Source organism: Serinus canaria, chromosome 1 (assembly GCF_022539315.1).
Source record: "Serinus canaria isolate serCan28SL12 chromosome 1, serCan2020, whole genome shotgun sequence".
NCBI classification, from domain to species: domain Eukaryota; kingdom Metazoa; phylum Chordata; class Aves; order Passeriformes; family Fringillidae; genus Serinus; species Serinus canaria.
In genome coordinates this window covers 105235896-105250156 of record NC_066313.1, presented here as the reverse complement: position 1 = coordinate 105250156, position 14261 = coordinate 105235896, and positions in this window count along the sequence as shown.

Below are 14261 nucleotides of genomic sequence, written 5' to 3'. Positions count from 1 at the left end.
AGGAGTCCAAGTTTGAATTCTTAGTTACCAAGTAGCAAAAAATAATAAGAAACCAGTCTAGTATGCACAATTCATTTTTTTAAGCACCATACCTGGCTGTAAAATTATAAATACAAAAGATTGAGGAAAGAGAAGCAGATATGTAACATTTTAGAAATGTAGATCTGTTGTATTACTGTAACAAAAAAAAAAAAAAAAACAAAAACAGTGACAGAATAATCACAAAGAAATGTTATTATTCTGTTTAATTCCATCATTTTTCCTGACAGACAGGCTTTAAGTTACTAGTGTAGAACAAAAGTTAACAAAAAGATTAGAACTTATTGAGTCTCCAAGACTTCATTTTTTCAACTTCTAAATGCACAGGATATTTGGAAATATCACCTTTATAATGTACTTTTTACAATGTAGGAGATGTCAGTAACAGAAATTGTCAGCTGTCATGGTTTAAGCCCTGCTGGAAACTGAGCTACACTCAGCCACTTGCCCAACCACCATCTCTCCCCATTGGAATGGGGAGGAGAATCAAAGTAAAACTTTTCCCTTGAGATAAGAAGAGTTAAATCATCAGAAACAAGGTAAAATGCAGTAAAAATGGTAAATAAAGAATGATGGAAGAGGGAAAAACAAGTGATGCAGAATAGAACTGCTCACCATTTGCTGCCCAGGGCCAGACCCCCCTCTGAATGCAGAGCAGGTCCCAGGTTTTACACCGAGCATGATGGCACAGGGTCTGGAATATCCCTCTGATCAGCTGGGTCACCTGTCCCAGCTGGGACTCCTCCCAAATTCCCACTCACTCCCAACTTCCTCACCAGTGGGACAGTGTGAAGGGTCACAAAGGCCTTGGCTCTGTGTAAGCCCTGCTCAGCAACAACAAAAATACCTCTACACTGTCAACGCCGTGTTCAGCACAAACAAAACCACTGCCCTTTACCAGCCACTGGGAAGAAAATTCACTTCACCCCTGCCAAAATCAGCTCACCAGCATATTCATTTCCAACTGTAACCTTTTTGCAGATTTTTTTTTTTTTTTGTAAACTCTCACCATTAGAAGAAGTGATGGAGGCAGGCAGAATGCAGCAGGGTGAAGGTGTGAAGGTTTTCATGTTAGGCCTTGTTCCATTTCTGAATCAGCTAATCACCTCTGTACCACCAGTACTATACACATACCACAGGTTGTGACCCCTAAATTTACACCAGGAATTCAGCTGAAAGCAGTGAATGCATATAGAAGGACTGCAAAAGTTTTTAATTGGCCAAATGAGAGATGCTGAGATTATTTCAAGTAGTATTTGTGGCAAATCACTATATTCCATTTGAAAAAAAAAAAAGAAGAAAACTCACTGATCTGTAATGATTCCTGTTTCTTGCAGAAGCTTTGATTCTTGAGCTGGAGAAGATCTCTCAGATCACGCAGTACCACCTCCTGTGGGGAGCACAATGTTCCTGTGCAGAAAGCCCACAAGAAATGTACCTTATTTCTGAACACCATTAGTGAAAGTGACTCAGGTTCATCAGTGGAAAGCATTTTTCTGTCATCTAATTGCTTGTCTGCTCAGAAATGTCTCTTTTTATCTGATTCTGACCTTTTATTTTTAAACAGTCAATTCAGATTTGATTTCTAAAAAGCAAGAAAGCAGTTATTTCTTTCAGCTTTCTCTTCAGATCTAAGGAACTGGTAAATAGCTCCAAAGACTATTAAGTAATGCCAACTGAGTGCTCCAGCTCCATGATATATGATCATCACCTTTGCCATGGCTGAGATTTAATTGAGACAAAAAAAAAAAAAAAAAAAAGGCAAAAAAAAAAAGCAATCTGGATAGTGATTTGATTTAAAAAAACATCCCAAGTCAAAATGAAAGTATTAGACACAGAAACCAAATCCAACCTTTAATAATAACGCATTTTCTGCTGAAGTGAGGGATACATGTAGCTTTTGTTAGATCTGAGTGGGTACTTTCAAAATACACTGGCAGACCAAATATTGTAAATCTCAATTATGTATTTGCACTGAAGAACATACTACTAAATTAGATTTATTAGCACAAAATCCCGTGATAAGATGTCAAATTCATTTGAATTCTCCCTGTAACTATTAGAATTCACAAAAGCAGGAATTAGAAAATGCATAACCACCCTCTAATTCAAGCCCTGAGCTCTGTCTTTGAAATGTGTGTTGTAAGTTGCAAATTAAAGACAATATCAAATCAGGAAATAATAAGTATCTTTTATGACTGCTTTTCATTGTGATACAAATTTTTCAGGAAACCTTTTAAATGATAGGCAGGAAATGAAAGTTTTCTGCTGTAGAACACTACAAATTCCCATTTCAGTGAGTGATTATGAGCACTGCCTGATGTCAACTGCCAGTGTGGTTGTTTATACCCTGCTCAGCTCTCCTTTTAAATCCCAGGCTTATATCACAGAAATTTCTCTAAACTCATAATAGTTAGGACTAAAATATGCCTATAACATTTTACTAGAGACCACCTGGTGTCCAAAGTCATGGGCATGTTGGCTGTTCTGCCTGACCCAAGAGGACATTAATCTTAAATGTATTGCTCTTCATCTAGTGGAGGAGAAAATTAAGTCAAAAATTTCTCCTTTGTTTTCAAAGAAGGAAAGTTAAAAAAAAGGAAGCATTTGAAATAGATGTTGGAAAACTTAGTGATAATATCTAATCCTGTGGAGCTGAGGTTGAGAGCTTAAGAAGCTCGTTTCTAATTTTCAGATGAAGGATAATTATTACACAGCCAAAAAAGATAAAAAACCCACAGTAAAGGCTGCAACATGAGAACTGAGACAAAAGACAAGTGATTACAGAGAAACAGCCCTTTTGTTTTGGTCACAGTTGGATTTATAAAACAGATCTTCCTTTCCAAGGAGTGCAGGTCCAGCCTGCTGCTGTGAGGGGTTCAGTCCTGCACCCTGTGTGCTGCTGGATGCATGCCCAGAGCTGCCTTCCTGGAGCTGGGGGTGTGTGCCTGAGAGCCCTGGGCTGGAGCTTGTACCTGAGGCAGCACATTTCCTCTCTGAGGAGATGTGCTGCTGTATTTATTCCTGCAGGGGCAGAATGCTCTGTGCCTCCAACAAAGAGCTGTCACCAAAAGTGGGCTTCTGCTTCCTTCCCACACGTGAGCCTCAGCAGGGGCTGCAGCCACAACCACCAGCTCCGTACCCAGCACCTGCATCTCCTCCTCTCTGCAGGGCTGCCTGGGGATGCCTTCACCCAGCAGTGGTTTTGGGCCAGTTTTCCCCTTTCCCTTCAACACAAACCTAACCCATAATTTTAAAGCTGCCCAGAGGGTTGGTAGAGGATTGTTTCTTTCACTCTTCAAGGAGAATCCCAATGTGTAGATGATGCTCAGAGCAGATTTTTTTTATCCAAATTCTATGGGGAGCTAAACAGAGTGCTTGCCTGCCAGTGTTAGTATTCACATAATCAGACATGGTTACTTTCTTTGTATTTATTTTATACAGTGAAAAAAAACAAAACCCATTCTGTTTCCAGAGGGGATTAATTTTATTTTAGTTTGTTGTTTTTGTTGGTTTATTTTTTGGGTTTTTCTGAGAGAAAGTATCATATCTCAATTGGAAGATGTACACTTAAAGACATTATAACACAGGAAATAATACAGCTAATCCAGCAAGAAATCTGGGGATTGTCCTTAAAGGCAAATAACAAAACCCTCTTTTGCTAGTGATGATGCCAGCTCTGGACAGACAGTGACAGCTGAGCATCAGTGATGGATGAAGCAATTTCTGTGTGTGTATACATAAGCTGTAGTAAAGCCACCAGGACTTGGTATTCTTTCCAATTATTTTAATTGGATTTTGTAATGAAAATTAGCAGACTTAGACCCCAATCATGATTAGTCTAATTCTAAACATCTACAAGAAAGCATTTAAATAAATAATATTCTTAAGCCTCACCAACTATATAAATACCTGACACCCAAACAAATGTTTTTAAAGTGAGATACACAGAGACCTTCCAAGCCTCTGCTAAGTGGTTGATTTTAATTAACTAGAGGATGTGTGAAGCTGCAAAAAGATTTAGAACATAAAAATCTTGAAAAGAGATGCATTAATGAGCCTACCATTGGTTGTATGTGTGACTACCACCGGTAAATAAGAATTTATGTATTTATGTATTTTCTCTTACCTGCACAAAATGAATAACAAAAAAAAAAAAAAAAAAAAAAAACAAAGATACACCAATGTAGTGACCCTCTTTACCTGTGCTCAAAGTACTTTTTGGTATTTCTCTGGCATACTGGATTCTAGCATGGGGAAAAACCCTTGGAAGGGACTCTGATCTGAGAGGCATTACTCTTTTAGAGACTGACACTTAGCAGAAATGATGATTAATTTTTGCCACACCAAGTATCATAGCTGAGCACTGCAATCTATTTCTTCATTGTTACCATTTGATAGCAATCTATGTACAATGTCCAGATCTAAAATTATTAGTTAAACTATTGTAAAAGAACTTTGGCTGACAGACAAAGTCTGATAGAAGATAACAATACCAGGATCCCTACTAATAGTTGTACTTCCTGTGGCTAAACTTGTCTGAGAGGGATCAGAGTACCAAGGTGGTCACAAGGAGATATATTAGTGATTCATTTAAGAGACTGAAGCTCCTCTCAGCTTGTCCCATGGGATGTGCTTTCCATCCCACACCTTTAAAATGCACGGGGATACTAACTACTCAATGATAATCCCACTTTCAAGAAAACTAAAGTTTACTTTCATTCCAACTGAGCTCTTTTAGAGAGCACAAGATATCTGATCTTGTTTATGGAGTTCCATAAAAATGCACAAACTTACAAAATTAAGAGTCAATTGTGAAAATTTCTGCCATTTATATACAGGACCATATATCTTGATTTTTTAAATCTTGATTTGTTTTTCTTGTTTATAAAGGTTAATAGAATTATAGTAAGTCTCGTTACCTATGAATATAATTACCAAAAAATTGGCGTGTAGTTAAACAGAAACTTTTAGCAGGTCCTGCTTCAGGGTACATATTGCCCTATTAGAACCTCCCTGCTGAAGTGCAGACATTCATTTTTACCAGTGCTTAAATGAAATGCTGGATTCTGAACCACAATGAAGTAAATTGAAAGGAATAGTGGGCATCAATGCTATTTAAATTATTTCTACATTTTGAATTCATATGAGGCTTTAGCCAAGACAGAAGACATGAATTTCTGACTCTTTTCTTCCTTTGCTGAAAATATGTGGTACACACATATATATACTCAGTTTATAAGCATATTCCTGATATTTTGTATTTTATATGCATATGCATACATACATTAAAAATAAAGTAAAACTATAAAATATGAAAATTTCCATCTATTTCACTGCTTTCCACAACAATAAGTATGTGAAAAGGTGATTAAAAAACCCACTGTAATTTAAAATAAATTATAAGGCAGTTCCGACATCTAAATGAATGCCTGTGTTTCTGGAAAAAAATAGATTGCCTTTTTAAAAGGATGAAGGCACCTTCTGCTGTGACTAATCTTATCCAACCATCTGAGAAAGGCATAGCAGGAAGGAATTTATTGAGTGTTATTATTCAGTATGCAGGTAGCAGTAAATAGCAAACAGAAGCTTCTTAGGGCATAGAGTCAATAGAAGAAATACTTATTTACTGAGGGCTTTTGCAAGTTTGTTTTCAGAGCAGAATCAACATTCAGCTCTTAGGAAGGACACATCATTATCTGCTGTGGAAAGACACAATGCTAATTTGGACTAACAAATTAGCATTGGTTTTTGTCCCTGTATTATCACTCTTAAATATAGCAAAACATGGAAAATATAGAGGTCTCATTTTATTAAATGTAAGAAACCATAGTTCTTTAAACAAGCAATTGATGCAATAAAACAAATTCTAATTAAAAGCTCCTCCTGCATTATACTCTTCTCTGGCTGTATAGGATGTATATAATTTCAATTACAATATTTTGGAATCTATCAATTCATCATCTTCTAGATGGCTATTGTCAGAAGCTTTATGATCTAGAGATATAGGATGGCTAAAAATGTCATTTAGACTTCATAGTCCCTCTGAAAGGAAATCAAGTATTCATTACATTGATCTCTTCACCATATAGAAGGGGAGCCTAAATGTGCCTGCCAGAAATTTGGCATATACAGCTAATAGTAATTTTCCTCTCTTCCCACTGTTCTGCTCCTTTTTAGCCTTCTTTGTCTGCTTCAGACAGAGAGGTGAGTCTTCTGGTTAGAGGTTAGTCCTTATTTCTTGGCCTCATTCTAGTAAGATAAGAAGTTACTGGAAATAGTCTGTAGCTCTTGTTCCCCTGAGAAAGAAACTTCCTATTTTTGTAAAACATTCCTTCCTGTCCCTCACTCTATATCTATCAATCCTAAATTATCTTCCAAGGACTTGAAGACCCTTTAATTTTATAATTTGATTTTAATTTTACAAACACTTTTACTTTTTCTTTTAGCTCCTCGGTGATGCAGCTGGACTAAAATAATTTTCAATTTTTAATAAAATATTTTAAAGGATATTTTATTTCTTAGTACTAAAATGCTATTCTAAGCACTTTTATTATAGAAATCAAGGACGCTTAAAGAAAAGACAGTGCTGATAGTATCACCTTTCTTTTTTCACTGCTTTCAAACCTGTGAAAGATTTGCACATACATCACTTGGATATTTTCCTTTGTACCGTCTTGTAGATTCTTCAGGGGATACATGAAGAATTTATATGTGTGGTAATCTTATAGACAATGCCACATTGCTGAGTATTCTGAAAGCTTGACAAAAAAATTAATTTGTTAATGGCCTATGAATAGTCACACTGGGGTTTTACATATTTTTTTCCTTGTGTGCTGGTATTTTTGATAGCGGTTAACAGCTGTTCAGATTGCAATTTTATATTTTAAATCAAATTTAATCACCTTTACCTAAATGCAGACTCAATTTTTGTCATTCTTTACTGTTGCTGGTACCACATAAAGAAATATGGAATAATCCCCCAGTAACAGCATTTAAATCCCAGCAGCTCTGTGGGTTTCTGGGTGACCCGGATGTGTTATTGCACAATATTTCATCTCCTTCACTCTGCCTCTTTTGCATGACATATCTATTATTTAAAATATAGGCTGGTGTCTTCCCATATCTTTTTCAGTTTTCAATGTCTTTCCTCCCATAAATATTCTTTACCCTCCCACTTTATGGCTTTTCATTGCCATGATATGAGCTTAGTCCCATTGCTCCTCTCAGTTCTGTCATGCTCATATTTACAGCCTCGCTGTTATCAGGTGAGGTATCTCCTCTGATGGTCCCATTTACAATCCTGTGCTGCATGTTTATGTTGTTTTGGTTTATTTTATACTTTCAACTGAATTACAGCTTTCACTAGTATTAGACTTTGACATCTTAGGATGCCTTTCATCTATTATCTGTCCTAGCTCATGCTATTCTTAAAGCCTCGTGCTCACAGTTTGATCTCACCGTGAACTGCATTAATAAAAAAATCCATGTGATTTTTTGCTCATAGCATTCTCATTTGAACATTACATTTTTAATATGCTATGCCTACTTAGTGAGCACTAATTTTTGTGTCTTTATGAGTAATTGATATTTTCCATGTTGGTGATAGAGATCATACAGACTACCAGGTGTCCAAACCTTTGAATTCAGTGACATCTGTGGGTATCTGAGTTTCCACAACTCACAACTCACTACCATTGTGATAGGGATTACAAATCCCCTTGTACTGCAGTGACATTTCTGCAGTTTCATGTTAGCACTTCAACCTTGCTGCCACTTCTTGCACAGTCTCAATACCTCCTCGAACATAATAATTCTTTTCATCACTTTGAAGGTATTTCTGGTGTTCTATTTTTTTCCATTTTTACAATTTCTGCCAGTATCCTTGACATTTAGTCCCCACCCATCTTCAGCTTCCACTTCAGCCTTCTTAACTTTTCATTGCATTTCTCCCTATTACCTCCCCAACATTTCATCAGCTTTCCTCATAGCTAGCAGTGCAAAAGGATTTGGAAGGCTGTTGTATTTTCTTTTAATTTCTCTGTAGACTCTTTCCAAAGAAAAAACACATAGTTCTGAAGCATGGAAAAAAGGCAGAGTTCCCAGACACCTGAGTAGGAAAGGTCAGCCTGATCCAGGAGCTTTCATAAAATCTTATTAAACTCCTGCTACACATTAAGTTGTTTTTTAAAGTTCCCAAATGCAAATATAACAGCTACCAAAAGCAAGAACAAATCCATATGGCTCATTAGTACAAAAAATAAACCAATGCATAGAGTCATCATTTCAAAGGGATGTGAGATAGGAAGACTCTTGAATATTGGACAGAAATTATTGTCTCCAAATTGCATATCTATTTCTAATTTTCACAACAGTCCTTTGTGTCTTCCTCACACCGGGAAGTATTTTTCCTGCCATAGAATTCATCCATTTTAATTAAGTAGTCAATTTGTAAAAACCAACCACATTTTGCTACTACGTTTTGAAATTCACATTCTTCTTGCTTCTTTCTTGGAGTGGGAAGAAGAGAAAAATTCAGTATGACAAACCCAAATTTGCATATTTTTGAAGCCAGGGACATGGAGTCACTCCAAGTCATTATGGAGGTGCTAGTTTATCATGTCCACATGCACTTGTTCATACACAGCACCATCTGATGCTTTTGTGTGAAACAGAAATATTGGCGTTCAGTTAAAGTTGACACAAAATTCAGCAAGTTTCAAAAATAATTATGGCACAGACAGTTTGGCTCTGATCCCAGCCTTCAAGGATGTCACAGAATTTCCATAAAGCTGAAACTTATTAAAAATAAAAAAAAAAAAAAACAAACCAGAAAAAACAACCCCATAAATTTAAAACCTTGTGTGGTCATACTCAACAAAACATTGTAGCTCACTTAAAATAGCAAGGAATTGAGATTTATGGGAAAAGACTTTGAAATTCATTTCTGTTTTCTTTGGTAATAGTGAGGCCTAAATTTGCAGCATTTAAATGTTTCTGCTCTCTGCTAGCTTTTTTCTGGCAGCTTGTGAGACTGGTTCCAGCCCTGTTCTCCTGGCAGATGGAGCACAAGGAGGGAAACATCTGCCTCTGTCTGCCAGGGCACTGAAGACACTTCTAACCTAAAGTATGTGAGTACACCTTCCAGAGTGGGAATTGGTGCTATAAAGCACAGAAAAAGGCTAGGCAGTATTTTCTTCTCTACCAAAACAAAGTGAATTGTTTCAATGAGAAGGTGACCCCACACTGATGTAAAATCATTGGCATTCCCACAGAGGATCCCCTGTCAGGCACACTATTTCAGTGGGGAGGCAGGGCAGTGCCATGTGTGATGTAGGCTGTAAAGAAGATCTAACTCTTGCAAACAACTCCCATCTCACACCCTTACTTCACAGTGGTGGGAATCAATTTGCTTTCAGTATCTTGTCGCTGTTTCTAGTCAGTTTTTGGATCCCAAATGCCATTTTTAGAGAGCCAGACATGCAATGTAACAGGGCCATGGGCCCTTTTCTTCTCAGCCCCCAGACCTGTAGCTGCCTTCAGGCAGAGACAGGCTTTCAGCACTTGGCTCCCTGGCTTCCTTATGCTCCTTGTACATTCAGGCTGCATCTGCTTGTGAATCAGTCCCTTCATTCTTTGCAGCAATGGGGCTCTTCAGACAGATGAATCCCACTCAAAACAGAGAGGCAATTTAAACCCACATTTTGGATGAGCAGTGTGAAAGGTCTATAATGGTTCATCTCCAATGAGCAGCATGCCACAGACATCTGTTCTGAGTGTGTCTGTGCAGGCACTGCTCACAGCCAAGGCTCCAGCAGCAGGGCAACACCAGCCACGCCGCTGCCAGCACCTGGCTGCCATCCCACTGTGGTCCCACAAGCACAGAAAGCTGTGGGGATTATATAAAGTCTCTGTAAGTGATAACTGAAAAGGGAAAACCTCACTGCAACCCTGCAATCCTCAAACTGAAAAGGAAGATGAATTTTTAAATAATTATTAATTTATAAAATCAACACCGAAATACAAATGTTTGCCCCTGTGACAGGATAAGAGGGGAGAAAGGAATGAACTGATACTGCAGAAGGGCATGGGTTATTTATTACCAGTGCTTGTTCCCAGCTAGTGTGCATTCCTAATATATTCATCTACTCAACTCAGTAAGAGATTGGGGTATGCAAAGAATCTGGGACTGGGTTTAATTTTCATGCTAGTCAAAGTGATTTTTCTTCAATCTATCATATACTGTATTTGACATATGGCTTTTCCCTTAATCAGTAATTGACTGGTACATACTTTGTGCTCCAGTGAAGGTAGATTTAATACACTGGACATCAGAATGAGCTATTTTTTTCTTTTGAATGACAAATTTAATTTTTGTAAGATGTATTATACTATTTTTTCTACTAATTTCACATGCTTCACCAGCTCTTTGGTCCATCATTTCATAACTAATGTTTTCCTTCAAGTGAACAAGGCTCCTGAAAACATCAAAGGTGCCTTGACATCTCTCAATAGACCATGACAGGCTCTTTCATTTTCCATATTTCTTAATGTGGAGACATCCAGAAAAGGAAGAAACTCAGGACTGTGGTAAACAGACTTAGGAAAAGTGAATCACTGTTTTTTCAATGATTTTAAGAGTGGAATTTCACTGTCCAGATTAAGTGGACTAGGGGGTTGAGCAATTTACCTGGCCAGCTGGTGGAAAGACACACGTTAAGGGAAAATTTAAGTCACCTTCCATGAGAGAGTTTTAATTTAGTTTCTTTGTCTAAAAGTGATTTTTTGAGTCAAAATAATTTTTCTGGTTTCATTCTGAATCTTGGTTTTATGTTTTTGGGGTTTTGTTCCTTATGAAAACAAAGCATTTTGGTGGGAAAAAAAACACTTTAAATAGATCTAGGGAAAAGTCTTAGTAAAAATTCATTATTTTCTCAATTGTCTAAAATTTTATCACCTTATTTGCTTTGCATTCAATTCTGTTAAGAAATGAAGTTTTGAGACTTCTCAATGCAAAACTTTCTTGGCTGTATTTCTGATTGCCAGCTTCCCTTCACTTTTATTTTCACTACTTGTATGACTGACAGAAGCCAAATGAAACTCTTTTACTGGCAGTCTTAATATGAATAACAAAGCAACTGGAGCTGTGAAGCACCACTTCTTGACTAAAAACAAGTGGTGAGTGTACAGTGCGGAGGAGGGAGAAAGAGTAAAAGGGAACTGCTAGGTCTCAATTTTCTTCTTCTTAGATGTTAAACATGCATGAAGTTAGTCTGACAGAAGAGGAGATTACAAGACATGAGTGTAAAACACTTTTTATAGGTTCTCAGGGTATCCAAAAAAACCCCAGACAGGGTTTAAAAAAAAACAGCAAGATGACTGTCCTTTCCATCATTTAGGAGAAAGATCTGAACAATTTGCTTTGAAGGCAGCACAAAGACTATGACTGAAATTCTGAAATATTATAATAATACAATAGCCTCGCTAGATTAGTAATAGGATTGTCCTCAGCAATCAGCATTCCCCTTCCTCATCTGCATTTCTATTAAGGGCAATACAGAAAGAGAGGAAATGCAAGGGGACAGAAGGGCTTGAGTTTAGGGAGAGGGAACTGCAGGACTGCTCCTGGAGGACAGACCTGGTGCCTTTGTCAAATACCAAATGGACCACAGGAAGGTTAAAAAAAAGCTTGAGGGAGCACAGCACTGGGATGGTCACACCTGGAATAGCAGCAAAACTTCCAGGCTTGGCTGTCTTTCCCACTAGCAGGAGACCTAGAACCCCAGGATGGATGCTGGGAGGGGAATGGTTTTTTAGGTGACTTTCATGTTAACCAAAGTAATCAAAGAGCATAGCAATATACCCCTTTTTTCAAATGCTGAGTTTTGTCATTAATTTTAATTAGATTAGCTCTAACATTGCAGTTAGAAGCATTCTCTTAATACAGCAGAATAAAATGAACCAGCTTGCTCTCTTTAAACAGTTTGTCATTTAAAGTAGAGTACTAGGAGAAAAAAAAAACACAACAAAACACAAAACACAAACCAAAACAAAAACGAATGTCACATCACAAATGCAATGAAGAAACAGCAACATCAATTCAGCCAATGAAAAATACATTTCTGTTGATGCTCGAGGGCATATGAAAAGTGCTAAAATATATGAGTGAGGAAATGCACTCAGTCAGATGTACAAATGACAATGATTTGAGGAAAGATTCAAAACATTGTGAAAGAAATTCCAACAGGCATCAACAAGCAGAACAAATATACTTTCCCAGATAAGATGTCTGGGAGGTTGCACAGTAGCTCATTTGGCCATATGAGGTGACAAATATATCAGGAGATAATGTTCCTACAATCCCAGGCTCTGCAGAAAAAGGAAAACAAAAAAAAAGAAATGAAAAGGATATTAAAATTTGTAGCAATGATGCTCCTCTTCTTAGTTTTGGATGAATCAGTCACATTGAATTTTCTGTTTGTCACTAGCTTAACCATATATTTCCCCTTGGTATGAGTGTACCACCTGGTGCAAAGAGTAGTTTCTACTCACCTTTTTTATTTTCTTTGATATGCCATATTCCGTTTCATCACAGTTTTCAAAACACATTTTGTTTTCTTGCATGGACATAACACTATTTTCCATTCCTACTAAGATAAACTTTTCACATGCTTTTTCAGTATCTGCCTCATTTTTTTTCATAGTGACTGTGCATTTTGTGTCACAGCCAGTACTAAACCACCCAAGGTTTTTCCTGCCGTGTAGTGACAGGTTCACCGTGGATAAGGGAAATGCAGCAGCTCTTAGGTGGTGCTGTACTTTCCAGTTTGGGTCCTTTTTGGCTTTGGAGCCTAATTTAAAACCAAGCATGTTAGCAGCAGTGACCTCAGCCCATGCATAATTCAGACCCTACCCCACATCAGAGAAAAAGAACTGAACTGCTGCCTCAGTGCTCCTGATATTATCACAGGGTCTGGTGCTAAGACACTGTGAGGAATAGAAGTCCCACAGAAACCAACATCTTCCTTGCTTGGATCCTTATTTAAAGGTTGCAAGGCTGGAATCATCTCAGGGGACCTCTGTCACACAGCTTTTCCTATTGAATCTGCAAAAAACTGATAACAGAGGCAGCTGTGGGCCCAGGCTTTGCTTGCTACTGCTCTCCTGTAAGAGTTGTGTTCATGACACAACAGGGAAAAGCTCAAACCCCTCACTTTTCCTTATGCAACATCCATCATATTCAGGCCAATTCCTTCAGCTCTTTGACTAGGAAGGACCCTTGACAAGGTGTGTGACTTAGGATGACATGAAGAGCAACTCTCCACAAATTTGCAGGTGGCACTGAGCCAGAGGAGGAGCAGGCAATGCACTGGAGGGCAGGACTGGGATTCTGAAGGAGCTGCTCAGACTGCAGTATTGGTCTGGCAGGAATCACACAAAGGTCAAGGATGCAAATGCAAACCTTGAACCTTAGAGAGGATTATACCACACACCAGTACAGGCTGGGGTATGAACAGCTGGGATCAGCTCTGAATAAAAATCACCTGGTGATCAAGACAGACAGTGAGGTGAACAAGCACCACCAATGTGACCTTGCAGCAAAGAAGGCCAACAGCATCCTGGCTTGCCTTGGTAAAAATGCAGCCTGCAGGTCCAGGAACATGATTCACCACTTGTCTTCAGGATTTGTAAGACCATTTCTCTGTCCAAAATTTTGGCTCCCCAGTGCAGAAAAGGTACAGTCATGCTGAATAGTCCTGCTGATGGCAATGAGGATGGTCAGAGCACTCCATATAAAATAAGCTCAGAGAGGTGAGATTGTTGAGCCTGGAGAAGTAAAGGCTTAAGAAGATCTCACTATTTCCTTACCTGAAGACACAAAAATGGTGGTACCAGACACATGAACTAATACAACAGTAATAGCAGTAGCAGCTCACTTTCTCACATCTTTTTGTATCTTGGAAAAATAGCACTCCTTGGAAATGCTTTAAATTAGAATTGTTTCATTTCAAGTTATATGAAGAATAATACATTGTACTTTGAAAGATATTGTTGCTCCAAAGCGTGGCACTTAGAAGTGAGGGAATGACAAGATTTAGACGGATTTAATTCAGCTGTTTCTACATGTGCTCTGACTAACATAAATGGTGGCATACTAATTAATACATGAGCATGAGCTATGTTTCCCGAGGATCCCTGCCTCTCCAAGGAAATGAAGCAGG